At 45.5% G+C, this 27,381-nt stretch overlaps 1 long non-coding RNA gene across 2 annotated transcripts in view; it reads left to right on the forward strand.

Annotated features, from left to right (window-relative positions):
* LOC128110659 (uncharacterized) overlaps positions 1 to 26,323 on the forward strand; it is a 39,101-nt gene extending 12,778 nt beyond the window's left edge. Inside the window, exons 3-4 of one of the 2 annotated variants that reach the window (XR_008218269.1) lie at positions 18,114 to 22,441; positions 24,102 to 26,323. This is a non-coding gene — a long non-coding RNA (uncharacterized LOC128110659). Of the gene's footprint in view, positions 1 to 18,113 lie in introns of both variants that reach the window. The other variant, XR_008218268.1, reaches the window with a different exon arrangement.
* The last annotated feature ends 1,058 nt before the right edge of the window (positions 26,324 to 27,381 follow it).

A 27,381-nucleotide genomic window follows, 5' to 3' on the forward strand; every position in this document is an offset into this window, starting at 1 on the left:
CTAGTTTCTCTACAGTATCTGCAATGAATCAAGATTCTAAATTTTAATAAGGTGACATTGTAAGTATTGGATGAGTTGTGATTTGTTGTTGTTTGTTTTGTTGAGATAGAGTCTCCCTGGAACTCACTATGCAGGTCAGGCTGGCCTCAAACTCACAGAGCTCTGCCTGCCTCTGCCTCCTGTGTGCAAGTAATAGGGGTGGTGAATATGACTGAAATGCCTTATATGTGTGTGTGTGAAAGTGTCAATTAATTAAAATTGAGAAAAAAAAAAAAACTCCCAACCCCACAATCAAAGAAGTACTTGATTCCATTTTCTCTGGATGGATGCCCAGCCACGCCGCTGCCGCCGCTGCCGCTGGTTAGAGACCTGTGTTCCAAGACAGGGATGGGCAGTCCTTAACATGCTATGTTGTCACCCCTGATGCTAGCAGGACTGCAGAAGGGCTATGCACAACCGTGGGGACCCTGCTCCTGTGAGCTGGAGTACATTTCCACTGTAGTCTGGCTTCAAGCCCCCAGCTCCAAGCAACCATCACCAGCACGAACAACCCTAGCTTGGGCTCTCCATCCAAGGTGCTAACAAATCTAAGGCCACAGGCATCCAAGGGGAAGTGGAGGCAGCCCATCTTGGATAAATCTCAGAGCCCAGCTGCTGTATCAGATGGGGGCGTCCTCTGAATATAGTGGCTGACACACAGCTGTTCACCACATGCCAGGATCTGCCAGGGACCAATCTCCCAGCTCATGACAAATCCTCCTGTCAAGATCACAAAGCAGGGCATTGTAGCGCTGTGTTAGCCTGTGTCTCCCAGGGTAGGTCTCCAGACCAAGAAGACCAGCCCAGAACATTGTGGACAAAGGAGCCACAGTTGGGCTGCGCTTGAGAGGGAAGCAACTTGGAGAACGGAAGCCCACTCTCTCCTGCCGTCAGATCCACACCCACCTCCCAAGGCTGGGTTGGAATCCGGCAGCAGTGTAAACTAGGCAGCTTTGAGCTTACAATGCCAGGCCTGCTCCCAGGCAGGTTCCAGATACCTGCCCTGACCTGACTTTCCTGTTCTGCCTCCCAAGGCTGCCAGAAGACACTTGATAAATATGCCAGTGCTCTGGCCTTTGAGCTAGGTCTGGGGGACATTCTTAGGCATTAACCAAAGAAAAGCCAGGTGATCTTTAAGGAAACACGTACTTCAGTCTCTGCCTTCTCTGGCGGTCTGATTTTTAAGAACCCTGCGGGGAAGGGGTGGAGGATGGCCCACCTGAGGTCTAACCACCTGAGCTGGTGGGGCTTGGGTTCTAAATCCAGGTCTCAGGTCTCTGGAAAGAAGGAGTGTGTGTGTGTGTGTGTGTGTGTGTGTGTGTGTGTGTGTGTGTGTGTGTGTCGAGGGTGGGGATGGAGCCAGGGAACTGCTAGAGTATGGGGAATTGAAGGGACTTATTGGCAAATGTTGCATTTAACGGGTATTTTCAAACACCAATAGCAAGAAGGTTGTTTGGGGAGCCTTCTCTCTCTCTCTCTCTCTCTCTCTCTCTCTCTCTCTCTCTCTCTCTCTCTCTCTCTCTCTCTTTCTGTATATTTCATTTAGGAGAAACTGAAGTCTAAATTTGCATTGTACCTCATCAAAGAAGTCAGCCTTGGTCTCTTTCTGGGTTCCACTTGGCCAGCCCCACACTCTCACTTCTGCCTTCCTGCTGTGTCTTGACCCACCTCAGCTTCCTGCCCGTCACGTATTTCCCTCCCCTAGAGACCACCAAACGTCTTCACACTGTTCTGTTTCTCTCCCTCCACAGGCAGTGACTCTAACTATTGTAAGTATAAACTTTCCCATTTAGCTTATTTCCCATTGTATTAGACTTACTGTAGACTCTAAGATATACTGGATTTATAGTGAACTAATTACACAGTTGTATGGACTATCCAATGGGTAGAAACTTGCCATTGGACAAAGTGACCATGAATTAAGAAACATGTTAAACACAGCTGTGTCTTATGTAGATGCAGCCAGGTGCTTTGAAAACCACCAGCTCTGGAATTCAAAGGCATGTTAGCTTCTTCAGGCTGAAGGCAGTGGAGAGAGTGTGTGGGTGTGTGCTGGCTGCCCTAAAGTACTCTCTTCCTGAAGGGCACCATAGTCTCCTCAGGCCTGGCTATATGCTGCTTTCTCTGGCTTTTCCCACTGAGATAGCTCAGGGCTCCCGACTCTGGGACCTTAGTGGTCCTGATGTGGATGTGGCCCAGGCTGCCTGCTACTGAGGAAAGTCAAGAAAGACCCATCAGAATGGGAGCACTGGTTGGAGTCAGAGGCCCTTCACCATTTGGGGATGGAAGGAGATGAGCTCCCATGAAGGGGAAGCCTTGGAGCCAAGTGCATTTGACAGTCAGGGGAGCTCCAGAGTCCTGGAGGAGAGACACAGGCACCATGACCCCACAAGGCCATGTCTTAGACGAAGACATTTCCAAAGTTGTCCCAGTTCTGACTCATGGTTTGCTTCAAGGACACAGCACTTCAGAAGTGAGACGTGTCACACCACCATGTGTGGGCCATAATGCCCATGAAGGCACCATGGTGCCACCTTCTGCTTCCATCCTGAAACTGCACCTTTACTGGAACTCATTGCCTGTGAGCCCACTGCCTACCACTTCCCAGTGAAGGTAAACCTCAGCTCCTCATATTCTGCCTCAGGGCCTTTGCTTGAACTGTTCCTTTCTTGGAGGTATGGTTTCAAAGCTATTTATACAAGTCCATTTTGTACAGCCATTATTATGAGTCAAGAAAACAAATTTTAATGAAGATGGTTTTATTTTCATTTGGCCTAGTATTATAAAAATATCACAAAGGAACACTAAGGATTTCTTTTTAATTTGAGACAACTTGTGGGGGACAGCCAAGTTTGATGATTACAGAGCATATGAGTCAGCTCTCATCAAGTTTTGTTGCAATAACAAGCAACCTCAAAATCTCAATAACAAACAGCAACCAAAAGACCTATCATTTGTTACTTAATGGAGTAGTCAGTGGTGGCTTCGCTTCACTGAAGGATGGAGGACTAATGAATAGCCAGGAAATATTCTCCTTTTCCTTCCCTTAAAGAACAGAGTGGCCTGACCGGGCGGTGGTGGCGCACGCCTTTAATCCCAGCACTCGGGAGGTAGAGCCAGGTGGATCTCTGTGAGTTCAAGGCCAGCCTGGTCTACAGACTCAGATCCAGGACAGGCACCAAAGCTGCACAGAGAAACCCTGTCTCAAAAAACAAAACAAACAAACAAAACAAAACAAAAAGAATAGAGTGGCCCTGAAGGAGGAGCCAGGTGGCCTCTTGTCCACATCACAGAAAGCCTTGGTGGGCGAGAGGAAGCTAAAGGCTGCAGGAGATGCCTCCTTAGACTGCAGATGTCCTAGGATGCCTGTCCTGTCCAGAGCAGGCAGGATTATCACTGTCCCCCGGGCAGGTGTGGCTCAGTCATCAGGGAGGGGACAGGAAATGCTGTTGTGGGCGTTGAGTCCTCATTCAATGCACACATGCAGAATCCAAAATCACCTCAGACTCTGCAGGAATCAAACTGCTCCCAAACCTCTGCCACAGAGGAGGTGAGAGGGTGACCTCAGCTGATAGGGAAAGGAGGGAGGGGATTAGGATAGAAAAGCAGGAGGAGCAGGCGCCCCACAGGTGGGGTGTGGCAGCTCACCTGGAACCGGTAGCACAGAGCTGACTCTCACCATCCGTTGCCAGACTCTCACCTGAGCCTCCTTCCTCACACAGCAAACACTGGAAGAGCTCAGTGGAGAAACACAGGCGACTGGATTCCTTCCTTCGAAAGATCCCTTAGCCCTAGGGAAACAAGTTTCAAAGTTGATTGGGAAAGGGGAGGGTGGGGTTCAGATGTGGAAAGAATAAAGAGGGAACAGATGGTGCTTGCTACAGCGACCAGATTTCCCCCCACCTTAGTTAATCTGGGAATGACCTAATTTACATAGTATTTGCATGAATTTCCATTTCAAATTAAAGCTGCCTAACTTCAAACATATAGGAGAAAATAAATGAGATAAGGCAATCTTCTGTAATTGAGCTGAAAGGATATATGACATGCCGGTCTAGCCTTTAAGCCCTACCTCAGGAAGGGAAAGAGCTGGCCCTTATCCCCTAGTAAGAGGGGGCTTTCTGTAGCCTTCTGCCTGAGGGTCCTGTGGCCAGTGGTCTGGAAAGAGTAAGAAAGGCTACCTCGCCTGTGTCCCATCCCTCCTTCCCTTATGCAGTCGTTTAAGAAGTTAAACTGAGAATAACACAGAAAAGGCAGGAAATCTCTATCCCAGAGCTGAGATGTCTGTCTCATCATGAGAGCAAGTGGGAAGCCAGCATCGGGTATGGCCTTTTCCACATACGCAAGGAAGTGAGAACCAGGTGCCCGGGACACTGGGCACGACTCTTATGATGGGGATCACCTCTGACTTCTGTCTGCCGACAGCTCTCCATCTACTCATTCTCATCCTCCATCAAGTCCTAGATTCTATCCCAGTATCTCAGACATACCTGAGCACCCGGGAACATACACCCTGGGAGGTGTCACCAGCCTGGCTGCACATTGGCAATGGGAACTGTGCCAACCTACAACATGCCACTCACCATGCTTTGTAGCTGAAGTTTTCCTGTGTCCCACCTGGCCCACAGTCAGGACAAATATCTTATCCACAGTCTTTCAATCTTTTATAAAATAATCACGCAGAGGCTTAATATTAATTAAAACTGCTTGGCCATTAGCTCAGGCTTACTACTGACTAGCTCTTACACTTAAACTCAGCCTATTTTTGTTGATCTATATGTTGCCACATTTTCTGTGGCTTTACCTGAGTGCCATTTCATGCAGCTCCCTGGATGGTGGCCTGGCATCTCCTCACTCAGCCTTCCTCTTCCCAGAATTCTCCTTGTCTGCTTATCCCACCTATACTTCCTGCCTGGCTACTGGCCAATCAGCATTTTATTAAACCAGTGTACAAAAGCATTATTCCACAGCATTTTCCCTTTTCTGTTTAATTAAAAAGTAAAGGTTTAACTTTAACATAGTAAAATTATACATAACAAAACAGTTATCAAGCAAGAATTATAGTTAAAATATCTAGTCTATTTGTATTTGGCAAAATCAAAGAAGATATCCTATCTATTCTGTGTTTGTGAGTCCAAGGTTTCATATCTACCTTATCTCTTATCATAAATAAGGAAAACCATAATTATAACTATCTAGTCTTCAACTACATCAAAGACCTCAGAAGGATACAATATTACCTAAGTAAACAGAAAGAGCATTGTAAGCAACTTCCAAAAATCTAGAATGACAGAGAAAGCTGTCTGCCTGGACAGTCACCCAAAGTTCCTCTGCAATGGTGGGGCATCCATATTTAGCCCATAGGCCTAGTCACTTTTAGTCACTCTCAGTCACGTTTCTCTGTGTCTTGTAGAATGTCTGGCAGTTTCTTCTGCAAAGCAGGAACCTGAAGGACCATTATTGCCTTGCAAAGTTCAGTGGTCACCTTCCTGTGAGTCCTGCATGTCCAGTCAAGACAACATTTTGTCAAGCAGTCCAGGCAAGAACAGGTTTTTTTTTCCGAAATGACTATTTTTGCCAAGAAGAAGATAAACTCCATATGGAGTGTCTTCAACACCCATCTTTCTCTCTGAAGTAAATCGGTGCTGCCAGGAGCAGACATGTCTTATTGTCCAGAAAGTCTAAGTTTTTAAAACATTTTAAATCCCATATTCTGTAGGTCTTTGAAGTGTTTGAAGATGACCTACATAATTGAATTATATCTATGTATATCTAGAAAACTCAACATGACTATAAGTTTGATTATCATAGAAGACTAATTATTAATCTGTATTTCTTAATTATCCATTTCAATTTAAATGAGTTACATAAACACAATACCTTAAATGAGAGTAGAAATATATATACAGTATAACAAAATTAACTTTAAATTTGTATCATTAAACTAAAATCTATATCAATGTAAAACGTTTTAAACAAGTTGCTCTTTAAAAGTAGGTTCAATAATCGACCCTTTTATCCTATCATATCTATATTCTGTATTTTCTTATTATATCCCCTTCTTCTTTTAGAAAGATATTGACTATTACCAATAACAATTTGTAACCAACAACCTAAACAAAGACAAACATCCATAATCCATTTTTTTGGGGAATATGGGCATAGTTTTCTAGGCTACTTCCTGCTAATAAAGGGTGCTATATTCTTATGGGGATCCTGAGAAAATTAAGAATTATGGTCAAATCCTGACTGGAATAGTCTGTGAGGCTGCATTGTCTGAGCCAGTTGCCTTGAAACCACTCTTGATGTTGGATTATCTGGTCCATGGTGTCATCAGAGACCTTTCAAGGGGTCTTGGCTGGCCAAACCATATTAACCTGGAAGCAATCCACAGGTTCTCATCTTCTGTGGAAACAAAAGCAGAACCTCTTTTCCAAAGCAACATATCCTTATACATAAATTTTGAAATCAAGATACCTTTGAAATATACATACTGATTTAACTCAGCAGTTTTTACAATCAAATGTCTCTCTGCAGTTAAAAATCCTAAAGACAACATAATCCAGACTCTCTGTGTGATTTTCATCTTTACGTGGCCTATTTTTTATATTACTTTTACTGTCTCTTTAAAGACTTTATTTTTCAAAACTTTCTATTTCTTTATATAACGGTCTATATTCATTTCCCCTCTCTTCCAAGCCTATGTTCGTTTTTACACACACACTGTAAACTGTTTAGAGTTTATCCCATCTGAACATGTCTTATTTGTGAATATATTGCTTTACCTGAAATGGCAGCTTTGGCTGCTGGCTCCACCCACCTCAGCTTCCCAACATGGCAGAACTACATTACTGCCAGCTCTGGGGGATTCATGTGTACCACCAACTCTTGGAAGCAGTGGGTCTATGCCTCTGTTAAAGCAGTGTGTAGCCTAGAAACCTTTTTTTTTTTTCTGTCTGTGCTAGCAAAGGCTAAATCCACCATGCAACACACTGTGCAGCTTGGAGATGCCTCTGTGTACTGTGGTGGGAATCTGCGGCCAGCCCCATCTCACAGGCAGCTGTAAGGAGACAAGTTTGCACTGCTGCTGGCATGAGACTGCGAGACTAGGAAGCCCAGTGTGGCTCCGTTTCTGTGCATTCAGAATATTTAAACTTTCTTAGGTCTATATGGCTCAATGCCCCATGTTGGGTGCCATTTGAGAGAGGAGCGAGTGGCCCAAGGAGCAACATGGAATGGGACGCAGGTAAAGCCATGCCACATGTGGTGATACATAAATTAATAGTTATGGGCTAATTTAAGATATAAGAGCTAGCTAGCAAAAAGCTTGAGCCATAGGCCATGGTCATACAGTTTGTAATTAATTTAAGCCTCTGTGTGTTTACTTGGGGGATGCAAGTGGGAGAGACTTGTCTTGACTGCTGGCAGGTTGGGACACAGGAAAACTTCCAGCTACAGTGTTTACTCAACATCCATGCCTCTCTCTAGTTCCTGGTCTGATTCAGATCTGGGGAGACCACAGGGACAGCCAGATGGGCACAGAGCTCAGGCTAGAGGCTAGGAGGTCATCCAGGCAAGTGCTGGCTGTGAGCCTGTCACCAGAAATGAGCTAGCTTTAGTGAGGGCTAACTGTTCAGTGTGGCTTTGCGGTGCTGCTCATATGTCCATCATAGACTGTCTCCCCTGAGAACCATCTCCTGTCTTCGAATTAAATCCGTCCCATGTGGCTCTCTCACATTTAGCACTCCCTCCCATTCCTTAGCAGAGAGATGCAGGTCAGGAAAGCCTCATGCTGTGCACTCATGTTCCCTGGAAGCAGTTTCTGTTTAGAGTCCTGGGGCGTCTCTCCCTCAACCCATAGTTAAAGCCAAAAGCTCCCTATTCCCACCCCCGACTCCCACCCCACCCCTCACTCCTGCCCATCACTTCCTTGCTCCATGAAACAAGTCTAGAACAGTCTAGCTACTTTCTTATGGTGGAAGGGAATTTTAGGAGACATGAGGGGAGGGGGGGAAACCATCAGAGGAGTGTGTTCATTAATATTTTAAACATTTATTTGTCCTTATACTTTGCTACGAAATAATAAACCATCTTATACAAACCAACAAAAGATGGCAGTGGTAAGGGGGAGATGTGGAAAAATGTTGATAGCAAGACAGAGGAGGTAAAGCCCAATGGTCAGAGTCCAGTGTCAGTGAAGTGTTCATTTATTTGTTGTGTTGCATTTTATTTTAACTTTTTTATGTGTACGGATGTTTTTCTTGTATATATGTCTGTGCAGCAAGCATGTGCCTGATGCCCAAGGAGGCCAGAAGAGAGAGGTAGGTCCCTTGGAACTGAAGTTACAGACAATTATCAGCTACCATGTAGGTGTTGGGAATTGAACCTGGGTCCCCTGGAAGAGCAGAGAGTGCTCTTAACCACCAAGCCACCTCTCCAGCTCCTGGTGCTGGTGAGTTTTTCCCAAGGCTGTACCTTCTGAGTCGTCACCCACTAGTACCCCTCGGCCAGGCCACATGGTACTTGAGAGGGCACATGGGCCTAGGGGCAGCTGTGGGAGATAAACTTACCCATCTCTGAGGCTACAGGAGTTCACTGTACAGCAACATCACTGGCCAGAGAGAAGGCTCTGGAAAACCAGATGTTTTCATTCCACCCAGCTTTTATGTAAGAACATTCCCAGCCATCTCATTTCTTTTCAGGTCATCTCATCCTGACCCAGGAGATACACATATACTCTTTCCTATGTCATGGTTTGTGATGACCATTTTAGGCTTTGTGGACCACACTACTCAAATACAACAGTCAGCTCAACGTTGTGTGATAGCAGCTCCAACATGAAATCGAAGAGGTGTGGCTGTGAGCCAATATGTGTAGACACAGAAATCGTGCATTTTGTTTGATTTTTATTCATTGTAAAAACTATTCCTCTTTGGATGGTTTTCATTTAAAATCATTCTTAGTTCTCAAGCCAAGAAACAAACACAAAGAACCAGACAGCAAACTGGTCTTGGCTTTAAGCCAATTCTGAAGCAGAGGGTGGATCTTTAGAATTGGAGGCAGGGTGGAGCAGATGGACGTGAATGAGCATCCAAACACAGCCAGAGCGATTGACTGGCTTCTGTGTACGTGGTTCCTCCATTTTTTCACCTTATATGTTTCCCAAGTGACTTGTTTGCTAGTCATGAGTACAATGTAAATTCGCAAGAATCGTTTTGGACAGAGTAGAATAGAAAGGATTTCAGGGTCCACACACTGAAGTTTAGTATTGTCCATTACATCTTGCCAGGTGTGTACTTGTACACATAGACATTCTTATATCTAAGGAACGTGCTGGATTACGATGTGATGTGTATTTCTAAGTTGGACAGGCATTTCTGTGGTAAATATTGAGAAGGGAAAGGGTGTGTACCCAGCCTTCTTCAATCCTCCGTGCTTACGTTTCCCTCCCAGCCCTGCGCTTCTGCATGTTTCTTTACTGATTGCTTAGACATCTTCATGGTGATACCCGGGCAGACAGAGTGCCAATGAGAGATGAAGGTAGGCCAGGCCATACCCAGCCCTCAAACTCTACATCCCCCACCTATGTTTTTATCCTAGTAATTAATATTCTTTACTTGATGATACAAGTTCATGCCTCTACCTGAACACAAAAGAAAGCAAAATGCATCTCAAGTCTAGAAGGTGATGGTCATGAATGTCCTCAGTCACTTGGCCATCCAGCCAATTTGGTCTTCACTGATTTCTTCCCTGTTCTGAAAAGAAATAGAACAGCACTGGTAACTTTCCAGCCTGAAGATTTAGGAAATCTCCCCATGTCTGACTCTGCATGTCACAGTGATGCTACCTGAGAAAAACACAGAGGAGGTCCATTTCTGTTGTTAAATGCCATCCTTTAGAAAACCTATCGCTTACCTCTAGAACTTGGGTGTGCTTTTCAATTTTTAAATTTCATGTATGTGGGTGTTTTGCCTGCACACATGCCCATTGCCCAAGGGGCCCAAAAGAGAGTTCAGACTCCCTGGGTCTAGAGCTAGATAGTTATGACCTGCTGGGAATTGAACCTGGGTCCTCTGAAAAAACAGCCAGTGCTCTTAACCACTGAGCCACCTCTCTATCCTCTAGTTGGGCAGAGTTTATTTTGAAGCAATTGTGCGCCATTTACAGATTTCAGGAGCAGCATATTATCATTTTTAAAAAAATTCCTTTTTTCTTTTCAAATAACTCAAAATATTTTTCATTTTAAAATACATTATATAGAAAATAATTTTCCTTACCCATGTCTTATTGTCTACCCAGCACCTTGTAATGAGATATCTGGTATACAGCTGATGCTCAAGAAATATGTGAAAATGCATGAAAGATAGAATTCCAGACACTGGGGTTCAGGTACACAATGTGAGGGAGTAGAACACAATTGTGAAATTGGATGAAGCCCAGTGAGAAGCATACGAGTGCTGGTTCTCTAACTATACCAGCTGGCTTAATCTTACACATGATATTCAGTGAGGGCCTGGGAAGATTTTAGGAGAAGTATTCTCCTGCCCACTTGGTCAGCTGATAAAAAGCCTTACACACAAATCTCAGAAGCATTCGCTTGGTGTGAAGATAGGGGTGTTTACATTGCAGCCTGGGAATGATAGTTACTCTCCAGCCATGGCCTCTGGGAGACACAAACCTGCTTCAGGGCGAGGCAGCACAGAGACCGACTTCTGGGCACAGTGGGCAGTGATGTCATGAGCGTGGGGTCACATGGGGCGGCCTGGGCTGGAGGCTGTGGTTTGAAGGGAGAAGTGAGGACTGAGTCAGGGACACAGACAGAAGCAGATCTCTAGTCTCCTTCCTTGCAAAAGTCCTCTTCCATGGAATGCCCTGGACGCTGCAGATGGCTTCTGGGACTCTCAGATGCCCCTGCTCTTTGCCCTGGTAGTTGCAAGGGAGCATCTGTTCCTCAGCACTCAAGTCTGCCTCTGACCACGCTCTGCAAGCAGCAAGCTAAATGCCCTCTGGGTGTGAGGTCCCCCAGTCACTCAAGGTTCAAATTGTGTGTTCACTAATCGCCCTGGTCAATGCTGACTTACCTCAATGAACAGAGATTCCATGGTTGTCTAGCCATTCTTAACAAGCTGGCAGTGACTTCCCAAGTGGAGCCCATGAAAGAAATGAGAGATTCAAGAGTGCTCCTCTTTCCCCTCTCCTAGCTTTCAGAGATAGAATTTTGGATTTAATATTTTTTTTGCAGTTTTTTTCTTTCATTTTTCTTTATTAAGAAATTTTCTACTCACTCCACATACTATCCACAAATCCCCCCTCCTCCCTCCTCCCACTCCCCAGCCCTCTTTCCCAAGCCACCCCGCATCCCCACGTCCCCCAAATCGAGGTCTCCCATGGGGAGTCAGCAGAGCCCAGCACACTGAGCCTAGGCAGGTCCAAGCCCTTTCCCACTGCACCAAGGCTGCACAAGGTGTCACACCCCAGGCGCCGGGTTCCAGAAGCCTGCCCGTAGACCAGGGACAGATCCCAATCCCATTGCCTGGGTGCCCCTCAAATAGTTTGAGCCAAACAACCATCTTCCGTATCCAGAGGGCCTAGTCCAGTCCCACGGGGGCTCCACAGCCACCAGTCCACAGTTCATGGGCTTCCACTAGTGTGGCCAGTCATCTCTGCATGTACTCCCATCAAGATCTCGACGTTCCTCACCTGCAGTACCTTCCTCTCTCTCATCAATTGGATTCCTGGAGCTCAGCCTGGTGCCTGGCTGTGGATCTCTGTATCTGCCTCCATCAGTCACTGGACAAAGGCTCTATGATGACATCTAGGTTATTTGCTAGGCTGATCACTAGAGTAGACTAGTCCAGGCACCCTCTGGGCCACTGCCAGCAGACCAAGGTGGAGTCATCCTTGTGGATTCCTGAGAGCCTTCCCAGCACCCTGCCTCTTCCTATTCCCATGATGTCCTCATCTATCATGGTATTGCCCTCCCTGCCCTCCCACTCTGTCCCTGTTCCAGTTTGACCCTCCCATTTCCCTATGTTCTCATCCCCTACTCCTCGCCCTCTGCCACCACCACCCCCACACCCAGTCTACTCATGTAGATCTCATCCACTTCTCCTTCAGTATCCCTCCTAGGGTCTTTTCCTATTAGCTAGCCTCTCTGCAGTTGTAGGTTGCAGTCTGGCCATCCCTCCCCTCACATTTAGTATCCACTTATGAGCGAGTACATACTATATTTGTCCTTCTGAGTCTGGGTTACCTCACTCAAGATGATATTTTCTAGTTCCATCCATTTGCCTGCAAATTTCATGATATCATTGTTTTTTACTGCTGAGTAGTACTCCATTGTGTATATGTGCCATATTTTCTTTATCCATTCTTCAGTTGAGGGGCATCTAGGTTGTTTCCAGGTTCTTGCTATTACGAATAATGCTGATATGAACATAGTTGAGCTTGTGTCCTTGTGGTAAGATTGAGCATTCCTTGGGTATATGCCCAAGAGTGGTATAACTGGGTCTTGAGGAAGACTTATTCCCAATTTTCTGAGAAACCGCCATACTGATTTCCAGAGTGGATGCACAACTTTGCATTCCCACCAAGAGTAGAGGAGTGCTCCCCTTGCTCCACATCCTCTCCAACATAAGCTGTCTTCAGTGTTTTTGATCTTAGCCATTCTTACAGGTGTAAGATGGTATCTCAGAGTTGTTTTGATTTGCATTTCCATGATGACTAAGGATGTTGAGCAATTCCTTAAATGCCTTTCAGCCATTTGAGATTCTTCTGCTGAGAATTCTCTGTTAAGCCCATTTTTTTAATTGGATTGTTCAGTATTCTGATGTCTAGCTTTTTGAGTTCTTTATATATTTTGGAGATCAGCTCTATGTCAGATGTGGGATTGGTGAAGATCTTTTCCCATTCTGTAGGCTGTCGTTTGGACTTATTGACCATGTCCTTTGCTCTACAAAAGCTTCTCAGTTTCAGGAGGTCCCATTTATTAATTGTCACTCTCAGTGTTTGTGCTACTGGTGTTATATTTAGGAAGTGGTCTCCTGTGCCAATTCGTTCCAGACTACTTCCTACTTTCTCTTCTATCAAGTTCAGTGTAACTGGATTTATGTTGGGGTCTTTGATCTACTTGGACTTGAGTTTTGTGCATGGCGACAGATATGGATCTATTTGCAATCTTCTGCATGTTGACATCCAGTTATGCCAGCACCATTTGTTGAAGATGCTTTCTTTTTTCCATGGTACACTTTTGGCTTCTTTGTTGAAAATCATATGTTCATAGGTGTGTGGATTAATGTCAGGGTCTTCAATTCTATTCCATTGGTCCACATGTTGGTTTCTATGCCAGTACCAAGCTGTTTTTATTTACTATAGCTCCATAGTAGAGCTTGAGGTCAGGGATCATGATACCTCCAGAGGTTGCTTTATTATACAGGATTCTTTTAGCTATCCTAGGTTTTTTGTTTTTCCATATAAAGTTAATTATTGTTCTTTCCAAGTCTGTGAAGAATTGTGTTGGGATTTTGATGGGAATTGCATTAAATCTGTAGATTGCTTTTGGTAAGATTGCCATTTTTACTATGTTGATTCTACCTATCCATGAGCATGGGAGATCTTTCCATTTTCTGATATCTTCTTCAATTTCTTTCTTCAGAGACTTAAAGTTCTTATCATACAGGCCTTTCACTTGCTTAGTTAGAGTTACCCCAAGGTATTTTATATTATTTGTGGCTATTATAAAGGGTGATGTTTCTCTTATTTCTTTCTCAGCCCCTTTTTCATTTGTATATAGGAGGGCTACTGATTTTTTTTTGAGTTAATCTTGTATCCTGCCACCTTACTGAAGGAGTTTATCAGCTGTAGGAGTTCCCTGGTAGTATTTTTGGGGTCACTTATGTACACTATCATATCGTCTGCAAATAATGAAAGTTTGACTTCTTCCTTTCCAATTTGTATCCCCTTGATCTCCTTATGTTGTCTTATTGCTCTAGCTAGAACTTCCAGTACTATATTGAATAAGTATGGGGAGAGTGGACAGCCTTGTCTTGTTCCTGATTTTAGTGGAATTGTTTTAAGTTTCTCTCCATTTAATTTGATGTTGGCTGTCGGCTTGTTCTAAATTGCCTTTATTATGTTTAGGTATGTTCCTTGTATTCCTGATCTCTCTAGAATCTTTATCATGAAGGGGTGTTGGATTTTGTCAAAGGCTTTTTCAGTATCCAATGAGATGATCTTGTGGTTTTTTTTCTTTCAGTTTGTTTATATGGTGTATTACATTGACAGATTTTCGTATGTTGAACAATCCTTACATCCCTTGGATGAAGCCTATTTGGTCATGGTGGATTTTTTTGATGTGTTCCTGGATTCGGTTAACCAGTATTTTACTGAGTATTTTTGCATCAATGTTCATGTTGCATCTTTGTGTGGTTTGGGTATCAGGGTAACTGTAGTCTCATAAAAAGAATTTGGTAATGTTCCTTCTGTTTCTATTGTGTGGAACAATTTGAAGAGTATTGGTATTAGCTCTTCTTTGAAAATCTTGTAGAATTCTACGCTGAAACCATCTGGTCCTGGGCTTTTTTTGGTTGTGAGACTTTTAATGACCATTTCTATTTCCTTAGGGGTTATGGGTCTGTTTAAATAGTTTATCTGGTCTTGATTTAACTTTGGTACAGGGTACCTATCCAGAAAATCATCCATTTCTTTCAGATTTTCCAATTTTGTGGAGTACAGGTTTTTGAAGTATGACCTGATGATTCTCTGGATTTCCTCAATGTCTGTTGTTATGTCCCCCTTTTCATTTCTGATTTTGTTGATTTGGGTGCTTGCTCTCTGCTTTTTGGTTAATTTGGATAAAGGCTTATCTATCTTGTTGATTTTCTCAAAGAACCAACTCTTTGTTTCATTGATTCTTTGTATTGTTCTCTTTGTTTCTATTTTATTGATTTGAGCCCTCAATTAGATTATTTCCTGGTGTCTGTTTCTCCTGGGTGAGTTTGCTTCTTCTTGATCTAGAGCTTTCAGTTGTGCTGTTAAGTCACTAGTGTGAGATTTCTCCAACTTCTTCATGTGGGCATTTAGAACTATGCATTTTCCTCTTAGCACTGTTTTCATAGTGTCCCATAAGTTTGGGTATGTTGTACATTTGTTTTCATTGAATTCTAGGAAATCTTTCATTTCTTTATTTCCTCCTTGACCCATTGGTGATTCAATTGGGCATTATTCAGTTTCCATGAGATTGTAGGCTTTCTGTAATTTTTGTTGTTGTTGAAATCTAACTTTAAGCCATGGTGGTCTGATAAGACACAGGAGGTTATTTCAATTTTTTTGTATCTGTTGAGATTTGCTTTGTGACCAAGTATGTGTTCGATTTTGGAGAAGGTTCCATGGGGTGCTGAGAAGAAGGTATATTTGTTTATGTTCGGGTGGAATATTCTGTAGCTATCTATTAAGTCTATTTGAGTCATAATGTCTGTTAGTTCCCTTATTTCTCTGTTAAGTTTCTGTCTGGCAGACCTGTCCATTGGTGAGAGTGGGGTGTTGAAGTCTCCCACTACTAGTGTATGGGGTTTGATGTGCGATTTAAGCTTTAGTAATGTTTCTTTTATGAATGTCGGTGCCCTTGTATTTGGGGCATAAATATTCAGAATTGAGACTTCATCTTGTCAGATTTTCCCTTTGATAAATATGTAATGTCCTTCCCTATCTCTTTCAATTGATTTTAGCTTGAAGTCTATTTTATTAGATATTAAGAGAGCTACACCAGCTTGCTTCTTAAATCCATTTGATTGGAAAGTCTTTTCCCAGCCTTTTATTCTGAGGTGGTATCTGTCTTTGAAGTTGAGGTGTGTTTCTTGTATACAACAAATGGAAGGATCTTGTTTTTATATCCATTCTGTTAGCCTGTGTCTTTTTATATGCGAATTGAGACCATTGATACTGATGGATATTAATGACCAGTGATTGTTAATTCCTGTTATTTTTTGGTGATAGTATTGTATGTTTCCCTTCTTTGATATTTGTTGGTATGGGACTATCTATTGCCTGTGTTTTCATGGGTGTATCTAGCTTCCTTAGGTTGGATTTTTCCTTTGAGTGCTTTCTGTAGGGCTGGATTTGTGGAGATATATTGTTTAAATCTGGTTTTATAATGGACTGTTTTGTTTACTCTGTCTATGTTGAATGAGAGTTTTGCTGGGTATAATAGTCTGGATTGGCATCCATGGTCTCTTAGTATCTGCATAACATCTGTCCAGGACCTTCTGGCTTTTAGAGTCTCCATTGAGAAGTCAGGTGTTATTCTTATGGGTCTGCCTTTATATGTTACTTGGCCTTTTTCCTTTGCAGCTCTTAATATTTTTTCCTTATTCTGTATGTTTAGTGGTTTGATTATTATGTGGCGAGGGGACTATTTTTTTTGGATCCAATCTATTTGGTGTTCTGTAACCCTCCTGTATTTTTTATAGGCATTTCCTTCTTTAGGTTGGGAAAGTTTTCTTCTATGATTTTGTTGAATATTTTCTCTGTGCTCTTGAGTTGGTATTCTTCTCCATCTTCTATCCTTATTATTCTTAGGTTTGGTCTTTTCATGGTGTCCCAAATTTCCTGGACATTTTGGGTCATGACTTTGTTGGCTTTAGTGTTTTCTTTGACTGATGAATCTATTTCTTCTACTGTATCTTCAACGCCAGAGACCCGCTCTTTCATCTCTTGCATTCTGTTGGTTATACTTGCATCTGTAGTTCCTGTTTGTTTTCTCAGATTTTCCACTTCCAGCACATCCTCAGTTTGTGTCTTCTTTATTGTCTCCATTTCAGTTTTGAAACCTTGAACTGTTTCCCTCACTTGTTTAATTGCTTTCTCTTGGCTTTTAAGGGATTTACTGATTTCTTCCCATTTTTTGTTTGACTTTTCCTTGATTTCCTTAAGGAATTTTTCATTTCCTCTTTTATGATCTCTAATATCTTCATTTTTATGGTTGATATCTTCTGTTTCTTCTGTGTTGGTTCAGGTCTTGCTGATGTAGGCTCTGATGGAGCCATATTGGTTTTTATGTTGTTGACTATATTTTTGCACTGGCATCTACCCATCTCTTTCTCCACTTGGTGCAAGCAGTGTCTGTGTCTGAGGGAGCCTCTCTTGGTCTGATTGATACTCTTGATCCAGTGGGAGTTCTCGGTCTAGTCGATGCTGATGGACTTTTTATCTTAGGGAGCAGCTCTTAGTCCAACTGGCGCTAGTGGGCTCTGTCTCAGGGAGTAACTGCAGTCTTAGTGTGTGGTAGATGGTGGTAGTCTGACCTATCTGCAGGATGTCTGCCTGTCAACTGGCCTCTTAGTCCAGTTGGGTGCTGGCAGGCTCTGTCTCAGGGAACAGTTGCAGTCTAGGAGGGTGGGTGGGATTTGGGGGAGGTGGGGCTTGGGTTATAGGGTCTGATGGAGAATGGTGGTAGTCTGTCCTGTGTGCAGGAAATCTGCTGCCAACTGGCCTGAAACTGGAACTGCAATGGGTGGTGGTGTAGGGGCGCAGGGTTGTGCTCCTGGGCCCAAAGCCTAGGAGCTGGGGTATTCGGGTATGAGGATAAAGACTCACCTTTTAGTCCAGTTGGGTGCTGGCAGGCTCTGTCTCAGGGAACAGTTGCAGTCTCAGAGGGTGGGTGGGCTGGATTTAACATTTTGTCTCATCACTTTATCTTATTTTATGTAGGTGAGACAAACATCTGGTACCCAGATCTTCATCCATTTTTCATGCCTTGCTAGCCCCTTCAGGTGTTGTAAACTCCCACATCCTGTTAATTAGAATATAAACTTCACAGATACTAAGTAAGTCAACAAGATGATTTTGTAGTGTGGTTGAACAGATGTGTCTCTAGCAAATGAGTGAGCATGAGCAATGTCTCCTCAAAATTACCTTTGGCAGTACCCTCCCACCTAAAGGAACCCCAAGAGAAAACCCTAGGCATAGGCAGCTGGCGTAGTGCCTGGGGTGGGCACAGGGCAGCCACCCTTTCAGGGAAATCCCCTGCTTCCCTTTAGGACCCTCTTATTCATAAAGTGTTTCCTTCCTTTTCCTAGGGACCACTCTCGGGCACTGGACTAAGGACGAGGGAGAGCCAGCTGCCCTAACATCACATGGCACAGGGAGCACTCCAATTCTGGAACATGCACTGCTCAGTCACTCTAGTAGAATAAAACCAGAGGCTTTGAAGTTCCATCCCAGTTATGACCCAGCACTTTGGCATACTCTGGAGAATACAGGACAAGCCAAGGAACACTCAGCTGAGCCTGTGTTGACTCATCCCCAGAGCTAAAGAGTTCCCATCCAAACTCAGAGAGTCTGGATTCTGGAGTTGTAGAGATCCCAAGAGGCTCCTTGGGGCAACTGAAAGCTAGGACAGTCACTGTGGCTTTATCTATCCCCTTTCCACCACCAAACAATGTTCCTGAAGCTGTACAGGAAGTGGGGACACCAGATAAGACACAGCAAGCAGAATCTGTCCACTGAGATTTCAGTGCAATAAATCTCAAGCAAGTTCAAAGCTCCCACTGCTTCAGAAATGGCTTGTTAGGCAAGGAGAATAAAAGTCTCTGTGCTGGCTAGTTTCATGTCAACTTGACACAGATGAAGTCATCAAAGAGGAGGAAATCTCAGTTGAGAAAATGCCACCATAAGATTGGGCTGCAGTCAAATCAGTAGGGTATTTTCTTCCTTCCTTCCTTCCTTCCTTCCTTCCTTCCTTCCTTCCTTCCTTCCTTCCTTTCTTTCTCTCTCTTTCTTTTCATTCTTTCTTTCTTTCTCCCCCCATCCCCCACACCATCTCAAGTGATTGATGGGGAAAGGCCCAGCCCATTGTGGGTGGTGCCATCCCTGGGCTGGTGGTCCTGGGTTCTATAAGAAAGGAGACTGAGCAAGCCATGATGAACAAGTCAATCAGCAGCACCCCTCTATGGCCTCTGTATCAGTTCCCACCTCCAAGTTCCTGCCTCCAGGTTCCTGCCCTGTTTGAGTTAATGCACTGACTGACTTTGTAATGAACTGTGATGTGGAGGTTTAAGCCGAACAAACCTTTTCCTCCCCAAGTTGCTTTTGGACATGATGTTTCATCGCGGCAATAGAAACCCTAACTAAGACAGTCCCAGATCTTGGCCCTGGAACTGTGTCTCATGAGTGGAGAGATGGGGTCCTCTCTGACTTTTCTTATCTACGTACCAAGGAGTTAGGCTGATGACCTCGGAGTCCATCCAGTTGAGCATTCCAGGTGGTTTTCTCTAAATTCTGTTCAAGCGACAGGATAAGATGACTCTGTGCAGCCTGGCAGCGTGAAAAGCACATTTCAGCTTTCACAGTGGCGTCCTCAAGCCCTGGATCTGTCAGCCTGGCACCTTCTAGATACAGCACTTAACCATTTGCCAGCCTCTTACATCACTGAGTTAACCCAAGTCTGGCTAATTTATGGATTAGTTCTCCCAGAGCCTGGATGTAGGGCCTGTCTTGATGAGTCACTTTCTCAGAGTCAGGTGACAGAGCAGGGTAACTAGGCGGGGAGAGGGGGATGGGGGGCTCTTCATGTCATCCTGTGAGTTGTAAGTATGGTGCCCAGTGACACGGAGCAGCCAGTCTGCACATAATGCACTTTGTACTCTATAAACGGCCCGTGTCCAGGTTGACACTCTGAGCCAGCTGTTCCCTTGGCTGCTCTCTCTGGAACCAGTGAGGCTTGGCCTGAAGTACCTATTGGCAGAAGAAAGGCACTAAGGCCAAGCCCAAGGTGCCCAGATGTGGTCTCTCTGCTGCCCTCCACTGGAAGGGCTACAGAGTGCAGGCAGCCCCAGAGGTCGCGGAGAAGGTGTGAAGCTTCCCCAGGAAATCCCCCAGCCAGAGGAAAATAGTGGCTCGTTCCTATGTACTTCTCATGTACAGAATCGCACTGAATGTGCACACTGCTATTGTGCAGGTGTATTATTACCCTTATCTCCCTCTACACAGGAGGAAACAGACCCTACCCGCCGTCGCCAAGTAAAAAATGACACAGTCGGCTTTAAACAAGTGCCCTAAGTCCGCTCCTTCAATCAGCATGTCTTCTCCAGAGTGACGGCAGGTCACCTAGGAGTTACTCACCCAAACTAAAACCCACATTTTGGGCTAGTAAGATAACTCAGTAAATTGCTTGCCCTGCAAACACTGAGACCTGAGTTCAATTCTCAAAACCCACATAAAAAGCCAAATGTGGTAGTGTGTGCAACTTGGAGGTGGAAACATGTGGATTCCTGGTCTTGCTGGCTAGCCAAACTAGCTTAGTCAACAATCTCTGGTCTTGTAAAAGACCCTGTCTCAAAAACCTGAGGAAAAATGTCCTTTGGTGTTCACACGTACTTACACACACACACACACACACACACACACACACACACACACGCACACGCACACGCACACGCACATTCACATATGAACATAGACACCCATGCACACCTGCAATTGAACTTTCTTTGGACTGACAGCTTCCAAATAATGACATGGAGACTTCTTATTAAGTATGAAAGCTTGTCCTTAGCTTAGGTTTGTTCCTAACCAGCTCTTATAACAATTTAACCCATTTATATTAATCTACATTCTGCCACATGGCTCGTCACCTCTCCTCCATAGTGTATGTCCGACTCTGACTTACTCTCCCTCTCAATGGCAAATCCCTCCTCTCTTCTTCCTGGAGTTCCTATCTCTTCTTGCCCCACTCATCCTCTCCTGCCTTGCTATTGGCCGTTCAGCTCTTTATTAAACCAATCAGAGGGTGCCTTGGCAGAGACACATCTTCACAGTGCACAAAAAGCTTATCCCACCACACATACATACACAGAGAGAGGAAGAAGGAAAAGCATCTTTTGTGACACTCTCTAAAGACTTTATTTTAGTTGTGTGTTTGTGAACATTTTGCCTGCATGTACATATGTGTAGGACATGTGTACCTGTGGAGGCCAGAAGAGGGCATCTGAGCTGAAGTTACAGGTGGTTGTGCACCTCTGTGAGGGTGCTGGGAACCAAACCCTGGTCCTCTGCAAGAACAACAAGTGCTCTTAACCTCTGAACCGTCTCTCCAGCCCCTGGGATACTCCTTTAATGGGGGAAATGAAACAAGTCTCCAGAAGCAAAATGGATTAAATAAATTAACCCAAAACCAAGACACTACAGCTCTGGAAAGATGAGTCACGGGTTTGCAAGCTTATAACTCTGGCTGTATTGGATCCTTTAAGTTCAGGAAGGAGTTGACTTCGAAGATTATGCATTTCCCCAGGGGATGAAGTAGCCAGCCGCCTTAGTACTTTGTCCATCTGGGGAAATTCAGACAAGCAAAGGGGACCTCTGACACATCTTGCCGTCCTATCAGATTCTCTCCTGCTGCCACCCTGGTGGTTAAGGGTTTTATCTTATAAAACGGGGATTAGCGTGTCTTCCTGTTCATTAAAAGCTCACACAGTAGGCTAACAGCAGCACTTCCCACACATCCACGGGGATGGGCCCAGATGGTTCTCCTCGGAGCCTCCCAGGAATTTTATAGGCACTTTGGCTTGAAACTGGAGGTCTTGACACGGCTTTTGAGGTCAGGTGCAACACTACAGAATTTACTCAGGACAAGACCAAGGGCAGCAAGTGCATATCTATCACTCCCAATCACAGAGGAAAATTATAGGGCAAATATTGCTTTACCAAGCCCATCAAAAGAAGTGGAGACTGCTGACGCCTCACTGCCTTGTCCATGCCCACCTGGGGCCTGCTAATCCCACAGTGAGGACCGTGATGCCTGCTCTGCATATCAAAGGAGCATTGAGGTTCATGTATGTCCAGCACTTCTTCATCCCTAAAAGTGACTCTGGGATCAGAAACCAGCTCAGCCCTTGGGTTTCTGATAAAATTTGACACCATTCAGAGGGACAGCCAGTAAGTGCGGTGCAGGAAGAAGGGAAATGCCGGAAGGGATGCCATTCCTCCACACCCACCTTCCCAAGGTCACCATCACGATCTTCTGCTATTAATACACCAGGGAGTGGTCCAGACCCATTGATCAGGGACGCCATCGCACCCACCCTCCCGCCTGAGGAAAACGGTCATTGCCCCTAAACTTTCCTCATCCAGTTTGCTGCGGTCTCTCATGGGAACCTGTGCAGAGACTGGCTGACATTGTCTTCTGGGCTCCAGCCTAGTCAGTTCTGCCTAACGAGAGACCCCAGTTAGAGAAATCAAATGATCTTCTCCTCTCAGGAAACTGATTTCAAGAATAAGAAGAAAATGAGTCCGTTGGCAGCAGAGAGGCCTCACGGATCTGTGCAGAGGAGCTAAGTGAGGCCTGCTGGCGCCACAGCAGCTGTGAACCCAAGTGCCTGTGCGGTGTCTGGCAGCCTACCTGCCACAGGTGGGTACCACACTGTGCTTAAGGTGAAACATGGACCTGCTGCTGCAACGGAGGCTTATATTGTTACAACAGTGTTTGTCAGAGTTGGGAGGAGCGCTTCATGGAGAGTGGCAGAATCCCCAGTGTTTGTGCTGCAGGAACAAGGCAGATTTACAGGGACAAGTGTGTGCCAACACGGCCACATTTCTCAGGGCGTTGGTACAGGACAGAGAACGTCTGGGGCCTGTCTCAGCCCGTTTGCTGTCCTTGTACTGAGGTGAGCCGTTGCTTACGGGAGGAGATTCGTGTAGCCCAGAGTTCCAGAGGCAAGAACATTTAAGACAAGCTGCATCTGCTTGGCTTCTGGTGAGGCCTTAAGCTTCTTCACTTCATGGTGGAAAGCTGAAGAGCAAGTGGGTGCATGCAAAAGACAAGGAGCACAGGGCAAACTCCCTCAGTAGTTAGAGCGTCCATCCATCCATGAGGTCTCTTCTCTCTAAAGCCCAAATACCTGCCCTGAGGCCCTACCTCCCAACATGCCAGGGTGACAATCAAGTTCCAATATAAATTTCAGAGGGGATAAACCCCATTCACCTGGAGCAGGTCCATACCATTTATCTTCCAGTGAAGGCATAGGCTGGAAGAGTAGCCAAGTGAGTGTTGCAGTAAGTGGTATAATTTAATTCCTTTAAAGAATTGCCAAAAAAAAAAAAAAAAATCTAGCATTTGAACATGTGCCAGCATATGCATCAGAACCCTCTGGTTTCAAGTAACAGAAACCAACTCAAGTGAACTGACATGGAATTTGGTGATTTCCACAACTGGAAAGTGATCTAAGACCAGCCCTAACCTTGGTAATGCTGGACACATGTGCTCAACATCACTCAGGAACCACATCTATCCCTCCAGCTGTGGCTCTTCTCTGGCTGGCAGGCCCCTTCCCATAGGCCACGAAGTCATCAACACTGACTTTCCAGATCAGCAGCCTGTATCCACAGTACTGGTCTCATTGGTCCACCTTGGGAAACTTATCCATGAGTGAACCAATCATAGAGCTTGGGAGGAACAGCCGTCTGAATGGCCTGATGTAGGTCACGGACTTAGTTGTAGATCCAGCGAATGTTGTCAGCCCCACCAGAACACAGGGCCTAACATAGAAAATGGTTGTTGCCTGAGAGACACTGAGCAGGCAGTAATCATAACTTCTACATCAAGCATGTACTTGGAGGACGAAGATCCTTGAACTGTCTTTAACAACCAAATGATTTTGAATTTAGTGTGTGTGTGTGTGTGTGTGTGTGTGTGCCCACACAGTGCTGGGATTCAAAGCCGGAGCTCTGTGCATGCTAGGCATAGCTTCCTGATCTCAGTCATTATGAAGTTTAACTTTCACAGTGAATTTATCAGTTGAGGGTCTTACAAACATGTGAGTCTCACTCTGGTTGATTTAAATAGAAGTCATATTTATGAAAGCATATTAACGGCTGACAGAGTCTCCACATGATTCAGAGTGAAAAAGAAATGGGCTCTGAGTTCATGAGCAGTGCAGAGCTCCCCACCCACCTGGTGATAGGCCTTTGCTGCATTCTGCTGTGAGTATCTTCGTCCTCTGCCACACCCTACCTCCATCACTGAGACACAATCCCATGTTGAATCTGTCCCTTGCTTTTTTCTCTTCCAGACTGAAGTCTCATGATGTCCAGTTGGTGGGTATAGCCTAGATCACATGCTGAGGACTTGCCACAAATGAGTTCATAACAGAGTGAGATGCCCCAGTGAGATGCCACCGACAACATGGCTGTGTTCACCAGCTTTCTGTTACTGTAATGAAAGACCTGAAGCAATTAGCTTACAAAGATAAAAGGCTTGCTTTGTCTTATAGTTCCAGAAGGCCCAGTCCAAGACTGGGAAGATCTATTGCTTTGAGTTCCTGGTGGGGATACCAGATGGAAATGGCAGAGAAAACTACTTACCCGGGGGGAAATAGAAAGAGGTTATCCCACAATTCCCCTCAAGGACAAACCTCCAAGAACCTAAACACCTCCCACTAGGCCCAACAATGGTTCCACTGCCTCCCAACTGTACCGCCCTTGAGGTGGGGCATACCTTTACTACATGGATCTTTGTTGTGAGCCTTATCCAAACCACGGCAGTGGCTATGTCCCAGGTTTGGAAAGCTATTAAAATGCTGCTGAGCTGGCATCCATGAGACCCATGCCCACTATACTGTCTCTGAAAGGTCAGGCTGTCTATCTCTTCCTGGCTCTGGAGACACTGAGCAACTGAGCCAAGACTCTTTGTTTTCACATGTGGCCTCCTAACTAGCCTGGGAGCCTGTGTCTAGGGTAACAAAAGGAGTCCAGTTAACACAATTTTGGCCAACAAAACTTGAATGAAGTGTGGCTTGCAGATATTTCTCAGTGAGACTGGCTGACAGAAGCTCACAGTTTCATTATAAAGACGGTCTCCAGTGGGTCATCCAAGCATGGCTATGCCCCTACTCACTCTGGAACCCCTGCAAGTAGCTAATAAGCCTGTCACAGGAGTGCAGAAATGCTGCTCTGACCTGTTAGAGCCAAAAAAACAAACCTCATCCATGAATGAGAACTGGGCTGAGGGTGGGGCCTGGCAAGGGCCTCCCTGGTTTGATTAATTCTTCTGGGAGTCTAGCGTGCTCTAGCTCATCCCAGGAGACAAGCTTATTTGACTTTCCTCCTATGTCTGTGAACTGCTTCATCAGGAGCCAAAGTCCCTCAGTGAAGACATCATTCTTTGAGTAGCAGCAGTGTTACAAATGTTGAGCTAACACTGAACATATCCTGCCCCCGAGAAGCCTTCAGATTAGCCAGAGTGTAAGTGACATGAGGGGAGGCAAGACAGGAGACAGACTCATTAGCGTGCTATTACTTTGAAAGACATGCAGCTCTCCTTTGTAAGTAGAGGTCTCTGATCTGATATGGGAGCATAATCATTCTATGTTCTGAACACATAATCCAACAATAAAGCATCTCCTGGTGGGAAGTCTGTCCGTGTCACCATCAAGTACACTTAGCCATATTTAATAAATGATAATGACCATTGCAGAACATCTCTGCTGTTTCAGGCACACACAGCTCCTGGGTAAATGCCGGGAAAGGCAGTCTTGGACCTCCCCAGGGAGTGCGGCATGTTCCACAAGGGTGGGGCATTGCAGAATCTGGGCCTTGACAGGACATCTATCTCTCTGTGATTCTCGTTTCGCCATTTCCCAGGAAGTGGCAGGTACCTCTGAAGACCACTAGGTGTCGCTGTAAACCTGTGAGATCCAGGCCTTCCACCGAAACCCAGCATCCGCTGGGTCTGTTTTCAATCAACACGTTGTCAGTTTTTCTCCCCAAGGCCCCAGGGGTGTGCTAGGAATTTTTATTTCTTGAGAAACCCTGTGATTCAGCTGCCCTTTGTTGGCCCTGCCTGAGAGAGCAAAGTTGTGCTTGCTCCTGCAGCCCGCTCCAGGCAGAGTGGGAGGGTCCCCGCTGGAGGCTCCAGGCCACCAGCCACAACCCCTGCCTCAGGTCTCTCCTCCCCATCTTCTTTCCTTTTCATTCCCCTGTATCTCTGTCTCCCGTCAGTGGCACTGGTGACCTAGCCCTGTCAAAGCCTCTTTCAACCCTTAGGACCTTCAGGACACCCAGAACCGAGCATGCGAGCATGCGGCTGCTTTTCTTCTGATCCTCTGCCGCTTACCAGCTGGAGGCCTTCGGCAGCCCTCTACCCGAGTAGTTCTCAACCTTCGAATGCTGCGACTCTTTAATACAGGTCCTTGTGCTGTGATGACCCCTCCAGCCGTAAAATTATTGTGTTGCTACTTCATAGCTGTAGTTTTGCTACTGTTATGAATCATAATGTAAATATCCGACATGCAGGATATCTCACATGTGACCCCAAGGGCAGCCACGACGACTGAGGTGGAAGAATCACCAGCCATGGTTACCTCTTTAGAGCTTTATTAGGAGAGACAGCGAGAGACAGAGGAGAGAGAGAGAGAGAGAGAGAGAGAGAGAGAGAGAGAGAGAGAGAGAGAGAGAGAGAGAGAGAGAGAGAGAGAGAGAGCGCGAGCTCACGGAAGACAGAGGGAATATGGGGAGAGAGACCCGTGGGAGGGCACGCCCGCTTTTTGGGCTGGGACACCGTCGCAGGCTGGTGACATAATAAGGATGTAACCCTTACACCGGGTATCCCTGCACGTGATTTAGTTATTACCACAGGAACAGTCACACTAACACTTGGACATGCACAGCCAGACAACAGCACAGAATGTGGGATCTTCATTCTCCTGAGTCTGTGGAAAGATGCTGTTAAAGGACCAGAACCCGGGTGTGCGGCTGACTAGAACCCCTTTACTTGTGTCAGTACTGATTAACTTGCGGATAGCCCAGCTGGGAGCTGCCTCGGTCAACAGGTCAACAGCCATAGCTTGCTTGGCAAAAGGCCGTAACTGTCCCGCCGCCTTCCTGGAAAGGCCCCTTGCGGGTGGAGCTGCAGGTTTGGACAGCATTTCTGGTTTCCAGCACCCTCGTAACTGCTGCGGTTTCCGGGAGGAGGTAACAAGCAAGATTCTGGCGGGGGGTGCCTGAAGCTGCTCTCTGCCGGTGGTGAGGCCGCAGGCCCCGGAACCAACCTCCTGTGCTAAAGTGACCCAGCTGGGAAGACTTTCCCGAAGCAGGTCGGGATCAGACAGCGGCAGCAACAGGGCCAGAGGACAGCGCCCCTGCTGGCCACACGAGTAACTGCTTCCCTTCGGCGCGGAAGAGACTGGGCGGTGCAGGCCGTAAGAAGAGACTGCCCGCGGATAGGGGGTAGGAATAAAACAGAGAAGAACACACGTTTCCTTTTCACACCACAAGCAAAGTGCTGGGCTGGGCGGAGTCAAAGGCCTCCACAGCCGAGCCTTTCCTGTCCGGCAGAGGAGACACAGCTCGGCT

Source organism: Peromyscus californicus, unplaced genomic scaffold (genome assembly GCF_007827085.1).
Source record: "Peromyscus californicus insignis strain IS unplaced genomic scaffold, ASM782708v3 Scaffold_15__1_contigs__length_86483966, whole genome shotgun sequence".
Taxonomy (NCBI): Eukaryota; Metazoa; Chordata; class Mammalia; order Rodentia; family Cricetidae; genus Peromyscus; species Peromyscus californicus.